Genomic DNA, 19,611 nt, shown 5'->3' on the forward strand with positions numbered 1-19,611 from the left:
GGCGCCTGACTACGAATCAGGAGATTGAGGGTTCGAATCCCTTCGTGGTTGTCCTTCCGTGTAACTGTCAAAGCTACCTGATATGAACACAACTTGGTACTTGTAGAAGTAACTGGTTGGCTTTCTGTTAAACCTGAGTTTCAAGTTCAGGCAACTGATTGATCCTCATGGCTGTGACAGATTTCAGTCTTTGTCCAGTAAAAACGGAGTGGTTTTCACGGCTCTGACCCATATGCTCTTCACTGCATTATCCAGCAACATTATGCCGCCAAACACACAGCTGTAAGCCCTGATGGACTTTTCATCCCACTAACATTCTGACAGAGAGAATACATCATAGAGATACAAGGACCACGTGGCCTAATGGATAAGGCGTCTGACTTCGAATCAGAAGATTGAGGGTTCGAGTCCCTTCGTGGTTGGCCTACCGTGTAACTGTCAAAGTTAACTGCAATTAATCGCGACTTGCTGTCTGTAGAAATAACTGCTTGGCTCTCCGTCAAACCTGACTTTCAAATTCATTGATCTTCATGGCTGTGACTGATTTCAGTCTTTGTCCAGTAAAAACTGCATCACAGTGTTTGATTTGGCCAAGTTAATCATGCCTCTTTTAGTTGTGTCAACTAAAATGGAGGGTCTTGAGCTCTTTTACTATAATATACCTCAAAGCTGACCTTGGGCCTCGACCAAACGGGAATGCACTGGATGCTTTGAATTTGCCAAAATCAAGAAAACACTCAGACTGCATGCTGAAACCCTCTGAGCCACTTTGCAAACAGTTAGTTGCAACAAATCATTGAAAAAGCAGGCCTGTTAGCTCAGCTGGTCAGAGAGTGGTGCTAATAACGCCAAGGTCGCGGGTTCGATCCCCGTACGGGCCATAGAGTACTGATTAGAATGTATCCCTGTGCATCTCTAACATGCAAAATCTCTCTTTTGTTAGGCAAAAACTGTCTCTATGCACATCCAATATGCTCTTCACTATCCAGCAAGATTATGCCACCAAACACAGAGCCATAATCCCTGATGGACATTTCAGCCAACTACCTTTCTTACAGAAATAATACAAAAGCTACATATAAGGACCGCGTGGCCCAATGGATAAGGCGCCTGACTACGAATCAGGAGATTGAGGGTTCGAATCCCTTCGTGGTTGTCCTTCCGTATAACTGTCAAAGCTACCTGAAATGAACACAACTTGGTACTTGTAGAAGTAACTGGTTGGCTTTCCGTTAAACCTGAGTTTCAAGTTCAGGCAACTGATTGATCCTCATGGCTGTGACAGATTTCAGTCTTTGTCCAGTAAAAACGGAGTGGTTTTCACGGCTCTGACCCATATGCTCTTCACTGCATTATCCAGCAACATTATGCCGCCAAACACACAGCTGTAAGCCCTGATGGACTTTTCATCCCACTAACATTCTGACAGAGAGAATACATCATAGAGATACAAGGACCACGTGGCCTAATGGATAAGGCGTCTGACTTCGAATCAGAAGATTGAGAGTTTGAGTCCCTTCGTGGTTGGCCTACCGTGTAACTGTCAAAGTTAACTGCAATTAATCGTGACTTGCTGTCTGTAGAAATAACTGCTTGGCTCTCTGTCAAACTTGACTTTCAAATACATTGATCTTCATGGCTGTGACTTATTTCAGTCTTTGTCCAGTAAAAACTGCATCACAGTGTTTGATTTGGCCAAGTTAATCATGCCTCTTTTAGTTGTGTCAACTAAAATGGAGGGTCTTGAGCTCTTTTACTATAATATACTTCAAAGCTGACCTTGGGCCTCGACCAAACGGGAATGCACTGGATGCTTTGAATTTGCCAAAATCAAGAAAACACTCAGACTGCATGCTGAAACCCTCTGAGCCACTTTGCAAACACTTAGTTGCAACAAATCATTGAAAAAGCAGGCCTGTTAGCTCAGCTGGTCAGAGCGTGGTGCTAATAACGCCAAGGTCGCGGGTTCGATCCCCGTACGGGCCATAGAGTACTGATTAGAATGTATCCCTGTGCATCTCTAACATGCAAAATCTTTCCTTTGTTAGGCAAAAACTGTCTCTATGCACATCCAATATGCTCTTCACTATCCAGCAAGATTATGCCACCAAACACAGAGCCATAATCCCTGATGGACATTTCAGCCAACTACCTTTCTTACAGAAATAATACAAAAGCTACATATAAGGACCGCGTGGCCCAATGGATAAGGCGCCTGACTACGAATCAGGAGATTGAGGGTTCGAATCCCTTCGTGGTTGTCCTTCCGTATAACTGTCAAAGCTACCTGAAATGAACACAACTTGGTACTTGTAGAAGTAACTGGTTGGCTTTCCGTTAAACCTGAGTTTCAAGTTCAGGCAACTGATTGATCCTCATGGCTGTGACAGATTTCAGTCTTTGTCCAGTAAAAACGGAGTGGTTTTCACGGCTCTGACCCATATGCTCTTCACTGCATTATCCAGCAACATTATGCCGCCAAACACACAGCTGTAAGCCCTGATGGACATTTCATCCCACTAACATTCTGACAGAGAGAATACATCATAGAGATACAAGGACCAAGTGGCCTAATGGATAAGGCGTCTGACTTCGAATCAGAAGATTGAGGGTTCGAGTCCCTTCGTGGTTGGCCTACCGTGTAACTGTCAAAGTTAACTGCAATTAATCGCGACTTGCTGTCTGTAGAAATAACTGCTTGGCTCTCCGTCAAACCTGACTTTCAAATACATTGATCTTCATGGCTGTGACTTATTTCAGTCTTTGTCCAGTAAAAACTGCATCACAGTGTTTGATTTGGCCAAGTTAATCATGCCTCTTTTAGTTGTGTCAACTAAAATGGAGGGTCTTGAGCTCTTTTACTATAATATACTTCAAAGCTGACCTTGGGCCTCGACCAAACGGGAATGCACTGGATGCTTTGAATTTGCCAAAATCAAGAAAACACTCAGACTGCATGCTGAAACCCTCTGAGCCACTTTGCAAACAGTTAGTTGCAACAAATCATTGAAAAAGCAGGCCTGTTAGCTCAGCTGGTCAGAGCGTGGTGCTAATAACGCCAAGGTCGCGGGTTCGATCCCCGTACGGGCCATAGAGTACTGATTAGAATGTATCCCTGTGCATCTCTAACATGCAAAATCTCTCTTTTGTTAGGCAAAAACTGTCTCTATGCACATCCAATATGCTCTTCACTATCCAGCAAGATTATGCCACCAAACACAGAGCCATAATCCCTGATGGACATTTCAGCCAACTACCTTTCTTACAGAAATAATACAAAAGCTACATATAAGGACCGCGTGGCCCAATGGATAAGGCGCCTGACTACGAATCAGGAGATTGAGGGTTCGAATCCCTTTGTGGTTGTCCTTCCGTGTAACTGTCAAAGCTACCTGAAATGAACACAACTTGGTACTTGTAGAAGTAACTGGTTGGCTTTCCGTTAAACCTGAGTTTCAAGTTCAGGCAACTGATTGATCCTCATGGCTGTGACAGATTTCAGTCTTTGTCCAGTAAAAACGGAGTGGTTTTCACGGCTCTGACCCATATGCTCTTCACTGCATTATCCAGCAACATTATGCCGCCAAACACACAGCTGTAAGCCCTGATGGACTTTTCATCCGACTAACATTCTGACAGAGAGAATACATCATAGAGATACAAGGACCACGTGGCCTAATGGATAAGGCGTCTGACTTCGAATCAGAAGATTGAGGGTTCGAGTCCCTTCGTGGTTGGCCTACCGTGTAACTGTCAAAGTTAACTGCAATTAATCGCGACTTGCTGTCTGTAGAAATAACTGCTTGGCTCTCTGTCAAACCTGACTTTCAAATTCATTGATCTTCATGGCTGTGACTGATTTCAGTCTTTGTCCAGTAAAAACTGCATCACAGTGTTTGATTTGGCCAAGTTAATCATGCCTCTTTTAGTTGTGTCAACTAAAATGGAGGGTCTTGAGCTCTTTTACTTTAATATACTTCAAAGCTGACCTTGGGCCTCGACCAAACGGGAATGCACTGGATGCTTTGAATTTGCCAAAATCAAGAAAACACTCAGACTGCATGCTGAAACCCTCTGAGCCACTTTGCAAACAGTTAGTTGCAACAAATCATTGAAAAAGCAGGCCTGTTAGCTCAGCTGGTCAGAGCGTGGTGCTAATAACGCCAAGGTCGCGGGTTCGATCCCCGTACGGGCCATAGAGTACTGATTAGAATGTATCCCTGTGCATCTCTAACATGCAAAATCTCTCTTTTGTTAGGCAAAAACTGTCTCTATGCACATCCAATATGCTCTTCACTATCCAGCAAGATTATGCCACCAAACACAGAGCCATAATCCCTGATGGACATTTCAGCCAACTACCTTTCTTACAGAAATAATACAAAAGCTACATATAAGGACCGCGTGGCCCAATGGATAAGGCGCCTGACTACGAATCAGGAGATTGAGGGTTCGAATCCCTTCGTGGTTGTCCTTCCGTATAACTGTCAAAGCTACCTGAAATGAACACAACTTGGTACTTGTAGAAGTAACTGGTTGGCTTTCCGTTAAACCTGAGTTTCAAGTTCAGGCAACTGATTGATCCTCATGGCTGTGACAGATTTCAGTCTTTGTCCAGTAAAAACGGAGTGGTTTTCACGGCTCTGACCCATATGCTCTTCACTGCATTATCCAGCAACATTATGCCGCCAAACACACAGCTGTAAGCCCTGATGGACTTTTCATCCCACTAACATTCTGACAGAGAGAATACATCATAGAGATACAAGGACCAAGTGGCCTAATGGATAAGGCGTCTGACTTCGAATCAGAAGATTGAGGGTTCGAGTCCCTTCGTGGTTGGCCTACCGTGTAACTGTCAAAGTTAACTGCAATTAATCGCGACTTGCTGTCTGTAGAAATAACTGCTTGGCTCTCCGTCAAACCTGACTTTCAAATACATTGATCTTCATGGCTGTGACTTATTTCAGTCTTTGTCCAGTAAAAACTGCATCACAGTGTTTGATTTGGCCAAGTTAATCATGCCTCTTTTAGTTGTGTCAACTAAAATGGAGGGTCTTGAGCTCTTTTACTATAATATACTTCAAAGCTGACCTTGGGCCTCGACCAAACGGGAATGCACTGGATGCTTTGAATTTGCCAAAATCAAGAAAACACTCAGACTGCATGCTGAAACCCTCTGAGCCACTTTGCAAACAGTTAGTTGCAACAAATCATTGAAAAAGCAGGCCTGTTAGCTCAGCTGGTCAGAGCGTGGTGCTAATAACGCCAAGGTCGCGGGTTCGATCCCCGTACGGGCCATAGAGTACTGATTAGAATGTATCCCTGTGCATCTCTAACATGCAAAATCTCTCTTTTGTTAGGCAAAAACTGTCTCTATGCACATCCAATATGCTCTTCACTATCCAGCAAGATTATGCCACCAAACACAGAGCCATAATCCCTGATGGACATTTCAGCCAACTACCTTTCTTACAGAAATAATACAAAAGCTACATATAAGGACCGCGTGGCCCAATGGATAAGGCGCCTGACTACGAATCAGGAGATTGAGGGTTCGAATCCCTTTGTGGTTGTCCTTCCGTGTAACTGTCAAAGCTACCTGAAATGAACACAACTTGGTACTTGTAGAAGTAACTGGTTGGCTTTCCGTTAAACCTGAGTTTCAAGTTCAGGCAACTGATTGATCCTCATGGCTGTGACAGATTTCAGTCTTTGTCCAGTAAAAACGGAGTGGTTTTCACGGCTCTGACCCATATGCTCTTCACTGCATTATCCAGCAACATTATGCCGCCAAACACACAGCTGTAAGCCCTGATGGACTTTTCATCCGACTAACATTCTGACAGAGAGAATACATCATAGAGATACAAGGACCACGTGGCCTAATGGATAAGGCGTCTGACTTCGAATCAGAAGATTGAGGGTTCGAGTCCCTTCGTGGTTGGCCTACCGTGTAACTGTCAAAGTTAACTGCAATTAATCGTGACTTGCTGTCTGTAGAAATAACTGCTTGGCTCTCTGTCAAACCTGACTTTCAAATTCATTGATCTTCATGGCTGTGACTGATTTCAGTCTTTGTCCAGTAAAAACTGCATCACAGTGTTTGATTTGGCCAAGTTAATCATGCCTCTTTTAGTTGTGTCAACTAAAATGGAGGGTCTTGAGCTCTTTTACTATAATATACTTCAAAGCTGACCTTGGGCCTCGACCAAACGGGAATGCACTGGATGCTTTGAATTTGCCAAAATCAAGAAAACACTCAGACTGCATGCTGAAACCCTCTGAGCCACTTTGCAAACAGTTAGTTGCAACAAATCATTGAAAAAGCAGGCCTGTTAGCTCAGCTGGTCAGAGCGTGGTGCTAATAACGCCAAGGTCGCGGGTTCGATCCCCGTACGGGCCATAGAGTACTGATTAGAATGTATCCCTGTGCATCTCTAACATGCAAAATCTCTCTTTTGTTAGGCAAAAAATGTCTCTATGCACATCCAATATGCTCTTCACTATCCAGCAAGATTATGCCACCAAACACAGAGCCATAATCCCTGATGGACATTTCAGCCAACTACCTTTCTTACAGAAATAATACAAAAGCTACATATAAGGACCGCGTGGCCCAATGGATAAGGCGCCTGACTACGAATCAGGAGATTGAGGGTTCGAATCCCTTCGTGGTTGTCCTTCCGTGTAACTGTCAAAGCTACCTGAAATGAACACAACTTGGTACTTGTAGAAGTAACTGGTTGGCTTTCCGTTAAACCTGAGTTTCAAGTTCAGGCAACTGATTGATCCTCATGGCTGTGACAGATTTCAGTCTTTGTCCAGTAAAAACGGAGTGGTTTTCACGGCTCTGACCCATATGCTCTTCACTGCATTATCCAGCAACATTATGCCGCCAAACACACAGCTGTAAGCCCTGATGGACTTTTCATCCCACTAACATTCTGACAGAGAGAATACATCATAGAGATACAAGGACCACGTGGCCTAATGGATAAGGCGTCTGACTTCGAATCAGAAGATTGAGGGTTCGAGTCCCTTCGTGGTTGGCCTACCGTGTAACTGTCAAAGTTAACTGCAATTAATCGTGACTTGCTGTCTGTAGAAATAACTGCTTGGCTCTCTGTCAAACCTGACTTTCAAATTCATTGATCTTCATGGCTGTGACTGATTTCAGTCTTTGTCCAGTAAAAACTGCATCACAGTGTTTGATTTGGCCAAGTTAATCATGCCTCTTTTAGTTGTGTCAACTAAAATGGAGGGTCTTGAGCTCTTTTACTATAATATACTTCAAAGCTGACCTTGGGCCTCGACCAAACGGGAATGCACTGGATGCTTTGAATTTGCCAAAATCAAGAAAACACTCAGACTGCATGCTGAAACCCTCTGAGCCACTTTGCAAACAGTTAGTTGCAACAAATCATTGAAAAAGCAGGCCTGTTAGCTCAGCTGGTCAGAGCGTGGTGCTAATAACGCCAAGGTCGCGGGTTCGATCCCCGTACGGGCCATAGAGTACTGATTAGAATGTATCCCTGTGCATCTCTAACATGCAAAATCTCTCTTTTGTTAGGCAAAAAATGTCTCTATGCACATCCAATATGCTCTTCACTATCCAGCAAGATTATGCCACCAAACACAGAGCCATAATCCCTGATGGACATTTCAGCCAACTACCTTTCTTACAGAAATAATACAAAAGCTACATATAAGGACCGCGTGGCCCAATGGATAAGGCGCCTGACTACGAATCAGGAGATTGAGGGTTCGAATCCCTTCGTGGTTGTCCTTCCGTGTAACTGTCAAAGCTACCTGAAATGAACACAACTTGGTACTTGTAGAAGTAACTGGTTGGCTTTCCGTTAAACCTGAGTTTCAAGTTCAGGCAACTGATTGATCCTCATGGCTGTGACAGATTTCAGTCTTTGTCCAGTAAAAACGGAGTGGTTTTCACGGCTCTGACCCATATGCTCTTCACTGCATTATCCAGCAACATTATGCCGCCAAACACACAGCTGTAAGCCCTGATGGACTTTTCATCCCACTAACATTCTGACAGAGAGAATACATCATAGAGATACAAGGACCACGTGGCCTAATGGATAAGGCGTCTGACTTCGAATCAGAAGATTGAGAGTTCGAGTCCCTTCGTGGTTGGCCTACCGTGGAACTGTCAAAGTTAACTGCAATTAATCGTGACTTGCTGTCTGTAGAAATAACTGCCTGGCTCTCTGTCAAACCTGACTTTCAAATTCATTGATCTTCATGGCTGTGACTGATTTCAGTCTTTGTCCAGTAAAAACTGCATCACAGTGTTTGATTTGGCCAAGTTAATCATGCCTCTTTTAGTTGTGTCAACTAAAATGGAGGGTCTTGAGCTCTTTTACTATAATATACTTCAAAGCTGACCTTGGGCCTCGACCAAACGGGAATGCACTGGATGCTTTGAATTTGCCAAAATCAAGAAAACACTCAGACTGCATGCTGAAACCCTCTGAGCCACTTTGCAAACAGTTAGTTGCAACAAATCATTGAAAAAGCAGGCCTGTTAGCTCAGCTGGTCAGAGCGTGGTGCTAATAACGCCAAGGTCGCGGGTTCGATCCCCGTACGGGCCATAGAGTACTGATTAGAATGTATCCCTGTGCATCTCTAACATGCAAAATCTCTCTTTTGTTAGGCAAAAAATGTCTCTATGCACATCCAATATGCTCTTCACTATCCAGCAAGATTATGCCACCAAACACAGAGCCATAATCCCTGATGGACATTTCAGCCAACTACCTTTCTTACAGAAATAATACAAAAGCTACATATAAGGACCGCGTGGCCCAATGGATAAGGCGCCTGACTACGAATCAGGAGATTGAGGGTTCGAATCCCTTCGTGGTTGTCCTTCCGTGTAACTGTCAAAGCTACCTGAAATGAACACAACTTGGTACTTGTAGAAGTAACTGGTTGGCTTTCCGTTAAACCTGAGTTTCAAGTTCAGGCAACTGATTGATCCTCATGGCTGTGACAGATTTCAGTCTTTGTCCAGTAAAAACGGAGTGGTTTTCACGGCTCTGACCCATATGCTCTTCACTGCATTATCCAGCAACATTATGCCGCCAAACACACAGCTGTAAGCCCTGATGGACTTTTCATCCCACTAACATTCTGACAGAGAGAATACATCATAGAGATACAAGGACCACGTGGCCTAATGGATAAGGCGTCTGACTTCGAATCAGAAGATTGAGGGTTCGAGTCCCTTCGTGGTTGGCCTACCGTGTAACTGTCAAAGTTAACTGCAATTAATCGTGACTTGCTGTCTGTAGAAATAACTGCTTGGCTCTCTGTCAAACCTGACTTTCAAATTCATTGATCTTCATGGCTGTGACTGATTTCAGTCTTTGTCCAGTAAAAACTGCATCACAGTGTTTGATTTGGCCAAGTTAATCATGCCTCTTTTAGTTGTGTCAACTAAAATGGAGGGTCTTGAGCTCTTTTACTATAATATACTTCAAAGCTGACCTTGGGCCTCGACCAAACGGGAATGCACTGGATGCTTTGAATTTGCCAAAATCAAGAAAACACTCAGACTGCATGCTGAAACCCTCTGAGCCACTTTGCAAACAGTTAGTTGCAACAAATCATTGAAAAAGCAGGCCTGTTAGCTCAGCTGGTCAGAGCGTGGTGCTAATAACGCCAAGGTCGCGGGTTCGATCCCCGTACGGGCCATAGAGTACTGATTAGAATGTATCCCTGTGCATCTCTAACATGCAAAATCTCTCTTTTGTTAGGCAAAAAATGTCTCTATGCACATCCAATATGCTCTTCACTATCCAGCAAGATTATGCCACCAAACACAGAGCCATAATCCCTGATGGACATTTCAGCCAACTACCTTTCTTACAGAAATAATACAAAAGCTACATATAAGGACCGCGTGGCCCAATGGATAAGGCGCCTGACTACGAATCAGGAGATTGAGGGTTCGAATCCCTTCGTGGTTGTCCTTCCGTGTAACTGTCAAAGCTACCTGAAATGAACACAACTTGGTACTTGTAGAAGTAACTGGTTGGCTTTCCGTTAAACCTGAGTTTCAAGTTCAGGCAACTGATTGATCCTCATGGCTGTGACAGATTTCAGTCTTTGTCCAGTAAAAACGGAGTGGTTTTCACGGCTCTGACCCTTATGCTCTTCACTGCATTATCCAGCAACATTATGCCGCCAAACACACAGCTGTAAGCCCTGATGGACTTTTCATCCCACTAACATTCTGACAGAGAGAATACATCATAGAGATACAAGGACCACGTGGCCTAATGGATAAGGCGTCTGACTTCGAATCAGAAGATTGAGGGTTCGAGTCCCTTCGTGGTTGGCCTACCGTGTAACTGTCAAAGTTAACTGCAATTAATCGTGACTTGCTGTCTGTAGAAATAACTGCTTGGCTCTCTGTCAAACCTGACTTTCAAATTCATTGATCTTCATGGCTGTGACTGATTTCAGTCTTTGTCCAGTAAAAACTGCATCACAGTGTTTGATTTGGCCAAGTTAATCATGCCTCTTTTAGTTGTGTCAACTAAAATGGAGGGTCTTGAGCTCTTTTACTATAATATACTTCAAAGCTGACCTTGGGCCTCGACCAAACGGGAATGCACTGGATGCTTTGAATTTGCCAAAATCAAGAAAACACTCAGACTGCATGCTGAAACCCTCTGAGCCACTTTGCAAACAGTTAGTTGCAACAAATCATTGAAAAAGCAGGCCTGTTAGCTCAGCTGGTCAGAGCGTGGTGCTAATAACGCCAAGGTCGCGGGTTCGATCCCCGTACGGGCCATAGAGTACTGATTAGAATGTATCCCTGTGCATCTCTAACATGCAAAATCTCTCCTTTGTTAGGCAAAAACTGTCTCTATGCACATCCAATATGCTCTTCACTATCCAGCAAGATTATGCCACCAAACACAGAGCCATAATCCCTGATGGACATTTCAGCCAACTACCTTTCTTACAGAAATAATACAAAAGCTACATATAAGGACCGCGTGGCCCAATGGATAAGGCGCCTGACTACGAATCAGGAGATTGAGGGTTCGAATCCCTTCGTGGTTGTCCTTCCGTATAACTGTCAAAGCTACCTGAAATGAACACAACTTGGTAGTTGTAGAAGTAACTGGTTGGCTTTCCGTTAAACCTGAGTTTCAAGTTCAGGTAACTGATTGATCCTCATGGCTGTGACAGATTTCAGTCTTTGTCCAGTAAAAACGGAGTGGTTTTCACGGCTCTGACCCATATGCTCTTCACTGCATTATCCAGCAACATTATGCCGCCAAACACACAGCTGTAAGCCCTGATGGACTTTTCATCCCACTAACATTCTGACAGAGAGAATACATCATAGAGATACAAGGACCACGTGGCCTAATGGATAAGGCGTCTGACTTCGAATCAGAAGATTGAGGGTTCGAGTCCCTTCGTGGTTGGCCTACCGTGTAACTGTCAAAGTTAACTGCAATTAATCGCGACTTGCTGTCTGTAGAAATACCTGCTTGGCTCTCCGTCAAACCTGACTTTCAAATACATTGATCTTCATGGCTGTGACTTATTTCAGTCTTTGTCCAGTAAAAACTGCATCACAGTGTTTGATTTGGCCAAGTTAATCATGCCTCTTTTAGTTGTGTCAACTAAAATGGAGGGTCTTGAGCTCTTTTACTATAATATACTTCAAAGCTGACCTTGGGCCTCGACCAAACGGGAATGCACTGGATGCTTTGAATTTGCCAAAATCAAGAAAACACTCAGACTGCATGCTGAAACCCTCTGAGCCACTTTGCAAACAGTTAGTTGCAACAAATCATTGAAAAAGCAGGCCTGTTAGCTCAGCTGGTCAGAGCCTGGTGCTAATAACGCCAAGGTCGCAGGTTCGATCCCCGTACGGGCCATAGAGTACTGATTAGAATGTATCCCTGTGCATCTCTAACATGCAAAATCTGTCCTTTGTTAGGCAAAAACTGTCTCTATGCACATCCAATATGCTCTTCACTATCCAGCAAGATTATGCCACCAAACACAGAGCCATAATCCCTGATGGACATTTCAGCCAACTACCTTTCTTACAGAAATAATACAAAAGCTACATATAAGGACCGCGTGGCCCAATGGATAAGGCGCCTGACTACGAATCAGGAGATTGAGGGTTCGAATCCCTTCGTGGTTGTCCTTCCGTGTAACTGTCAAAGCTACCTGAAATGAACACAACTTGGTACTTGTAGAAGTAACTGGTTGGCTTTCCGTTAAACCTGAGTTTCAAGTTCAGGCAACTGATTGATCCTCATGGCTGTGACAGATTTCAGTCTTTGTCCAGTAAAAACGGAGTGGTTTTCACGGCTCTGACCCATATGCTCTTCACTGCATTATCCAGCAACATTATGCCGCCAAACACACAGCTGTAAGCCCTGATGGACTTTTCATCCCACTAACATTCTGACAGAGAGAATACATCATAGAGATACAAGGACCACGTGGCCTAATGGATAAGGCGTCTGACTTCGAATCAGAAGATTGAGGGTTCGAGTCCCTTCGTGGTTGGCCTACCGTGTAACTGTCAAAGTTAACTGCAATTAATCGCGACTTGCTGTCTGTAGAAATACCTGCTTGGCTCTCCGTCAAACCTGACTTTCAAATACATTGATCTTCATGGCTGTGCCTTATTTCAGTCTTTGTCCAGTAAAAACTGCATCACAGTGTTTGATTTGGCCAAGTTAATCATGCCTCTTTTAGTTGTGTCAACTAAAATGGAGGGTCTTGAGCTCTTTTACTATAATATACTTCAAAGCTGACCTTGGGCCTCGACCAAACGGGAATGCACTGGATGCTTTGAATTTGCCAAAATCAAGAAAACACTCAGACTGCATGCTGAAACCCTCTGAGCCACTTTGCAAACAGTTAGTTGCAACAAATCATTGAAAAAGCAGGCCTGTTAGCTCAGCTGGTCAGAGCGTGGTGCTAATAACGCCAAGGTCGCGGGTTCGATCCCCGTACGGGCCATAGAGTACTGATTAGAATGTATCCCTGTGCATCTCTAACATGCAAAATCTCTCCTTTGTTAGGCAAAAACTGTCTCTATGCACATCCAATATGCTCTTCACTATCCAGCAAGATTATGCCACCAAACACAGAGCCATAATCCCTGATGGACATTTCAGCCAACTACCTTTCTTACAGAAATAATACAAAAGCTACATATAAGGACCGCGTGGCCCAATGGATAAGGCGCCTGACTACGAATCAGGAGATTGAGGGTTCGAATCCCTTCGTGGTTGTCCTTCCGTGTAACTGTCAAAGCTACCTGAAATGAACACAACTTGGTACTTGTAGAAGTAACTGGTTGGCTTTCCGTTAAACCTGAGTTTCAAGTTCAGGCAACTGATTGATCCTCATGGCTGTGACAGATTTCAGTCTTTGTCCAGTAAAAACGGAGTGGTTTTCACGGCTCTGACCCATATGCTCTTCACTGCATTATCCAGCAACATTATGCCGCCAAACACACAGCTGTAAGCCCTGATGGACTTTTCATCCCACTAACATTCTGACAGAGAGAATACATCATAGAGATACAAGGACCACGTGGCCTAATGGATAAGGCGTCTGACTTCGAATCAGAAGATTGAGGGTTCGAGTCCCTTCGTGGTTGGCCTACCGTGTAACTGTCAAAGTTAACTGCAATTAATCGTGACTTGCTGTCTGTAGAAATAACTGCTTGGCTCTCTGTCAAACCTGACTTTCAAATTCATTGATCTTCATGGCTGTGACTGATTTCAGTCTTTGTCCAGTAAAAACTGCATCACAGTGTTTGATTTGGCCAAGTTAATCATGCCTCTTTTAGTTGTGTCAACTAAAATGGAGGGTCTTGAGCTCTTTTACTATAATATACTTCAAAGCTGACCTTGGGCCTCGACCAAACGGGAATGCACTGGATGCTTTGAATTTGCCAAAATCAAGAAAACACTCAGACTGCATGCTGAAACCCTCTGAGCCACTTTGCAAACAGTTAGTTGCAACAAATCATTGAAAAAGCAGGCCTGTTAGCTCAGCTGGTCAGAGCGTGGTGCTAATAACGCCAAGGTCGCGGGTTCGATCCCCGTACGGGCCATAGAGTACTGATTAGAATGTATCCCTGTGCATCTCTAACATGCAAAATCTCTCTTTTGTTAGGCAAAAAATGTCTCTATGCACATCCAATATGCTCTTCACTATCCAGCAAGATTATGCCACCAAACACAGAGCCATAATCCCTGATGGACATTTCAGCCAACTACCTTTCTTACAGAAATAATACAAAAGCTACATATAAGGACCGCGTGGCCCAATGGATAAGGCGCCTGACTACGAATCAGGAGATTGAGGGTTCGAATCCCTTCGTGGTTGTCCTTCCGTGTAACTGTCAAAGCTACCTGAAATGAACACAACTTGGTACTTGTAGAAGTAACTGGTTGGCTTTCCGTTAAACCTGAGTTTCAAGTTCAGGCAACTGATTGATCCTCATGGCTGTGACAGATTTCAGTCTTTGTCCAGTAAAAACGGAGTGGTTTTCACGGCTCTGACCCATATGCTCTTCACTGCATTATCCAGCAACATTATGCCGCCAAACACACAGCTGTAACCCCTGATGGACTTTTCATCCCACTAACATTCTGACAGAGAGAATACATCATAGAGATACAAGGACCACGTGGCCTAATGGATAAGGCGTCTGACTTCGAATCAGAAGATTGAGAGTTCGAGTCCCTTCGTGGTTGGCCTACCGTGGAACTGTCAAAGTTAACTGCAATTAATCGTGACTTGCTGTCTGTAGAAATAACTGCCTGGCTCTCTGTCAAACCTGACTTTCAAATTCATTGATCTTCATGGCTGTGACTGATTTCAGTCTTTGTCCAGTAAAAACTGCATCACAGTGTTTGATTTGGCCAAGTTAATCATGCCTCTTTTAGTTGTGTCAACTAAAATGGAGGGTCTTGAGCTCTTTTACTATAATATACTTCAAAGCTGACCTTGGGCCTCGACCAAACGGGAATGCACTGGATGCTTTGAATTTGCCAAAATCAAGAAAACACTCAGACTGCATGCTGAAACCCTCTGAGCCACTTTGCAAACAGTTAGTTGCAACAAATCATTGAAAAAGCAGGCCTGTTAGCTCAGCTGGTCAGAGCGTGGTGCTAATAACGCCAAGGTCGCGGGTTCGATCCCCGTACGGGCCATAGAGTACTGATTAGAATGTATCCCTGTGCATCTCTAACATGCAAAATCTCTCTTTTGTTAGGCAAAAAATGTCTCTATGCACATCCAATATGCTCTTCACTATCCAGCAAGATTATGCCACCAAACACAGAGCCATAATCCCTGATGGACATTTCAGCCAACTACCTTTCTTACAGAAATAATACAAAAGCTACATATAAGGACCGCGTGGCCCAATGGATAAGGCGCCTGACTACGAATCAGGAGATTGAGGGTTCGAATCCCTTCGTGGTTGTCCTTCCGTGTAACTGTCAAAGCTACCTGAAATGAACACAACTTGGTACTTGTAGAAGTAACTGGTTGGCTTTCCGTTAAACCTGAGTTTCAAGTTCAGGCAACTGATTGATCCTCATGGCTGTGACAGATTTCAGTCTTTGTCCAGTAAAAACGGAGTGGTTTTCACGGCTCTGACCCATATGCTCTTCACTGCATTATCCAGCAACATTATGCCGCCAAACACACAGCTGTAAGCCCTGATGGACTTTTCATCCCACTAACATTCTGACAGAGAAAATACATCATAGAGATACAAGGACCACGTGGCCTAATGGATAAGGCGTCTGACTTCGAATCAGAAGATTGAGGGTTCGAGTCCCTTCGTGGTTGGCCTACCGTGTAACTGTCAAAGTTAACTGCAATTAATCGTGACTTGCTGTCTGTAGAAATAACTGCTTGGCTCTCTGTCAAACCTGACTTTCAAATTCATTGATCTTCATGGCTGTGACTGATTTCAGTCTTTGTCCAGTAAAAACTGCATCACAGTGTTTGATTTGGCCAAGTTAATCATGCCTCTTTTAGTTGTGTCAACTAAAATGGAGGGTCTTGAGCTCTTTTACTATAATATACTTCAAAGCTGACCTTGGGCCTCGACCAAACGGGAATGCACTGGATGCTTTGAATTTGCCAAAATCAAGAAAACACTCAGACTGCATGCTGAAACCCTCTGAGCCACTTTGCAAACAGTTAGTTGCAACAAATCATTGAAAAAGCAGGCCTGTTAGCTCAGCTGGTCAGAGCGTGGTGCTAATAACGCCAAGGTCGCGGGTTCGATCCCCGTACGGGCCATAGAGTACTAATTAGAATGTATCCCTGTGCATCTCTAACATGCAAAATCTCTCTTTTGTTAGGCAAAAAATGTCTCTATGCACATCCAATATGCTCTTCACTATCCAGCAAGATTATGCCACCAAACACAGAGCCATAATCCCTGATGGACATTTCAGCCAACTACCTTTCTTACAGAAATAATACAAAAGCTACATATAAGGACCGCGTGGCCCAATGGATAAGGCGCCTGACTACGAATCAGGAGATTGAGGGTTCGAATCCCTTCGTGGTTGTCCTTCCGTGTAACTGTCAAAGCTACCTGAAATGAACACAACTTGGTACTTGTAGAAGTAACTGGTTGGCTTTCCGTTAAACCTGAGTTTCAAGTTCAGGCAACTGATTGATCCTCATGGCTGTGACAGATTTCAGTCTTTGTCCAGTAAAACGGAGTGGTTTTCACGGCTCTGACCCATATGCTCTTCACTGCATTATCCAGCAACATTATGCCGCCAAACACACAGCTGTAAGCCCTGATGGACTTTTCATCCCACTAACATTCTGACAGAGAGAATACATCATAGAGATACAAGGACCACGTGGCCTAATGGATAAGGCGTCTGACTTCGAATCAGAAGATTGAGGGTTCGAGTCCCTTCGTGGTTGGCCTACCGTGTAACTGTCAAAGTTAACTGCAATTAATCGCGACTTGCTGTCTGTAGAAATACCTGCTTGGCTCTCCGTCAAACCTGACTTTCAAATACATTGATCTTCATGGCTGTGACTTATTTCAGTCTTTGTCCAGTAAAAACTGCATCACAGTGTTTGATTTGGCCAAGTTAATCATGCCTCTTTTAGTTGTGTCAACTAAAATGGAGGGTCTTGAGCTCTTTTACTATAATATACTTCAAAGCTGACCTTGGGCCTCGACCAAACGGGAATGCACTGGATGCTTTGAATTTGCCAAAATCAAGAAAACACTCAGACTGCATGCTGAAACCCTCTGAGCCACTTTGCAAACAGTTAGTTGCAACAAATCATTGAAAAAGCAGGCCTGTTAGCTCAGCTGGTCAGAGCGTGGTGCTAATAACGCCAAGGTCGCGGGTTCGATTCCCGTACGGGCCATAGAGTACTGATTAGAATGTATCCCTGTGCATCTCTAACATGCAAAATCTCTCCTTTGTTAGGCAAAAACTGTCTCTATGCACATCCAATATGCTCTTCACTATCCAGCAAGATTATGCCACCAAACACAGAGCCATAATCCCTGATGGACATTTCAGCCAACTACCTTTCTTACAGAAATAATACAAAAGCTACATATAAGGACCGCGTGGCCCAATGGATAAGGCGCCTGACTACGAATCAGGAGATTGAGGGTTCGAATCCCTTCGTGGTTGTCCTTCCGTGTAACTGTCAAAGCTACCTGAAATGAACACAACTTGGTACTTGTAGAAGTAACTGGTTGGCTTTCCGTTAAACCTGAGTTTCAAGTTCAGGCAACTGATTGATCCTCATGGCTGTGACAGATTTCAGTCTTTGTCCAGTAAAAACGGAGTGGTTTTCACGGCTCTGACCCATATGCTCTTCACTGCATTATCCAGCAACATTATGCCGCCAAACACACAGCTGTAAGCCCTGATGGACTTTTCATCCCACTAACATTCTGACAGAGAGAATACATCATAGAGATACAAGGACCACGTGGCCTAATGGATAAGGCGTCTGACTTCGAATCAGAAGATTGAGGGTTCGAGTCCCTTCGTGGTTGGCCTACCGTGTAACTGTCAAAGTTAACTGCAATTAATCGCGACTTGCTGTCTGTAGAAATACCTGCTTGGCTCTCCGTCAAACCTGACTTTCAAATACATTGATCTTCATGGCTGTGACTTATTTCAGTCTTTGTCCAGTAAAAACTGCATCACAGTGTTTGATTTGGCCAAGTTAATCATGCCTCTTTTAGTTGTGTCAACTAAAATGGAGGGTCTTGAGCTCTTTTACTATAATATACTTCAAAGCTGACCTTGGGCCTCGACCAAACGGGAATGCACTGGATGCTTTGAATTTGCCAAAATCAAGAAAACACTCAGACTGCATGCTGAAACCCTCTGAGCCACTTTGCAAACAGTTAGTTGCAACAAATCATTGAAAAAGCAGGCCTGTTAGCTCAGCTGGTCAGAGCGTGGTGCTAATAACGCCAAGGTCGCGGGTTCGATCCCCGTACGGGCCATAGAGTACTGATTAGAATGTATCCCTGTGCATCTCTAACATGCAAAATCTCTCCTTTGTTAGGCAAAAACTGTCTCTATGCACATCCAATATGCTCTTCACTATCCAGCAAGATTATGCCACCAAACACAGAGCCATAATCCCTGATGGACATTTCAGCCAACTACCTTTCTTACAGAAATAATACAAAAGCTACATATAAGGACCGCGTGGCCCAATGGATAAGGCGCCTGACTACGAATCAGGAGATTGAGGGTTCGAATCCCTTCGTGGTTGTCCTTCCGTATAACTGTCAAAGCTACCTGAAATGAACACAACTTGGTAGTTGTAGAAGTAACTGGTTGGCTTTCCGTTAAACCTGAGTTTCAAGTTCAGGTAACTGATTGATCCTCATGGCTGTGACAGATTTCAGTCTTTGTCCAGTAAAAACGGAGTGGTTTTCACGGCTCTGACCCATATGCTCTTCACTGCATTATCCAGCAACATTATGCCGCCAAACACACAGCTGTAAGCCCTGATGGACTTTTCATCCCACTAACATTCTGACAGAGAGAATACATCATAGAGATACAAGGACCACGTGGCCTAATGGATAAGGCGTCTGACTTCGAATCAGAAGATTGAGGGTTCGAGTCCCTTCGTGGTTGTGCCTACCGTGTAACTGTCAAAGTTAACTGCAATTAATCGCGACTTGCTGTCTGTAGAAATACCTGCTTGGCTCTCCGTCAAACCTGACTTTCAAATACATTGATCTTCATGGCTGTGACTTATTTCAGTCTTTGTCCAGTAAAAACTGCATCACAGTGTTTGATTTGGCCAAGTTAATCATGCCTCTTTTAGTTGTGTCAACTAAAATGGAGGGTCTTGAGCTCTTTTACTATAATATACTTCAAAGCTGACCTTGGGCCTCGACCAAACGGGAATGCACTGGATGCTTTGAATTTGCCAAAATCAAGAAAACACTCAGACTGCATGCTGAAACCCTCTGAGCCACTTTGCAAACAGTTAGTTGCAACAAATCATTGAAAAAGCAGGCCTGTTAGCTCAGCTGG

This window comes from Gymnoscopelus braueri, assembly GCF_963280865.1.
Source record: "Gymnoscopelus braueri genome assembly, chromosome: 15".
NCBI lineage: Eukaryota > Metazoa > Chordata > Actinopteri > Myctophiformes > Myctophidae > Gymnoscopelus > Gymnoscopelus braueri.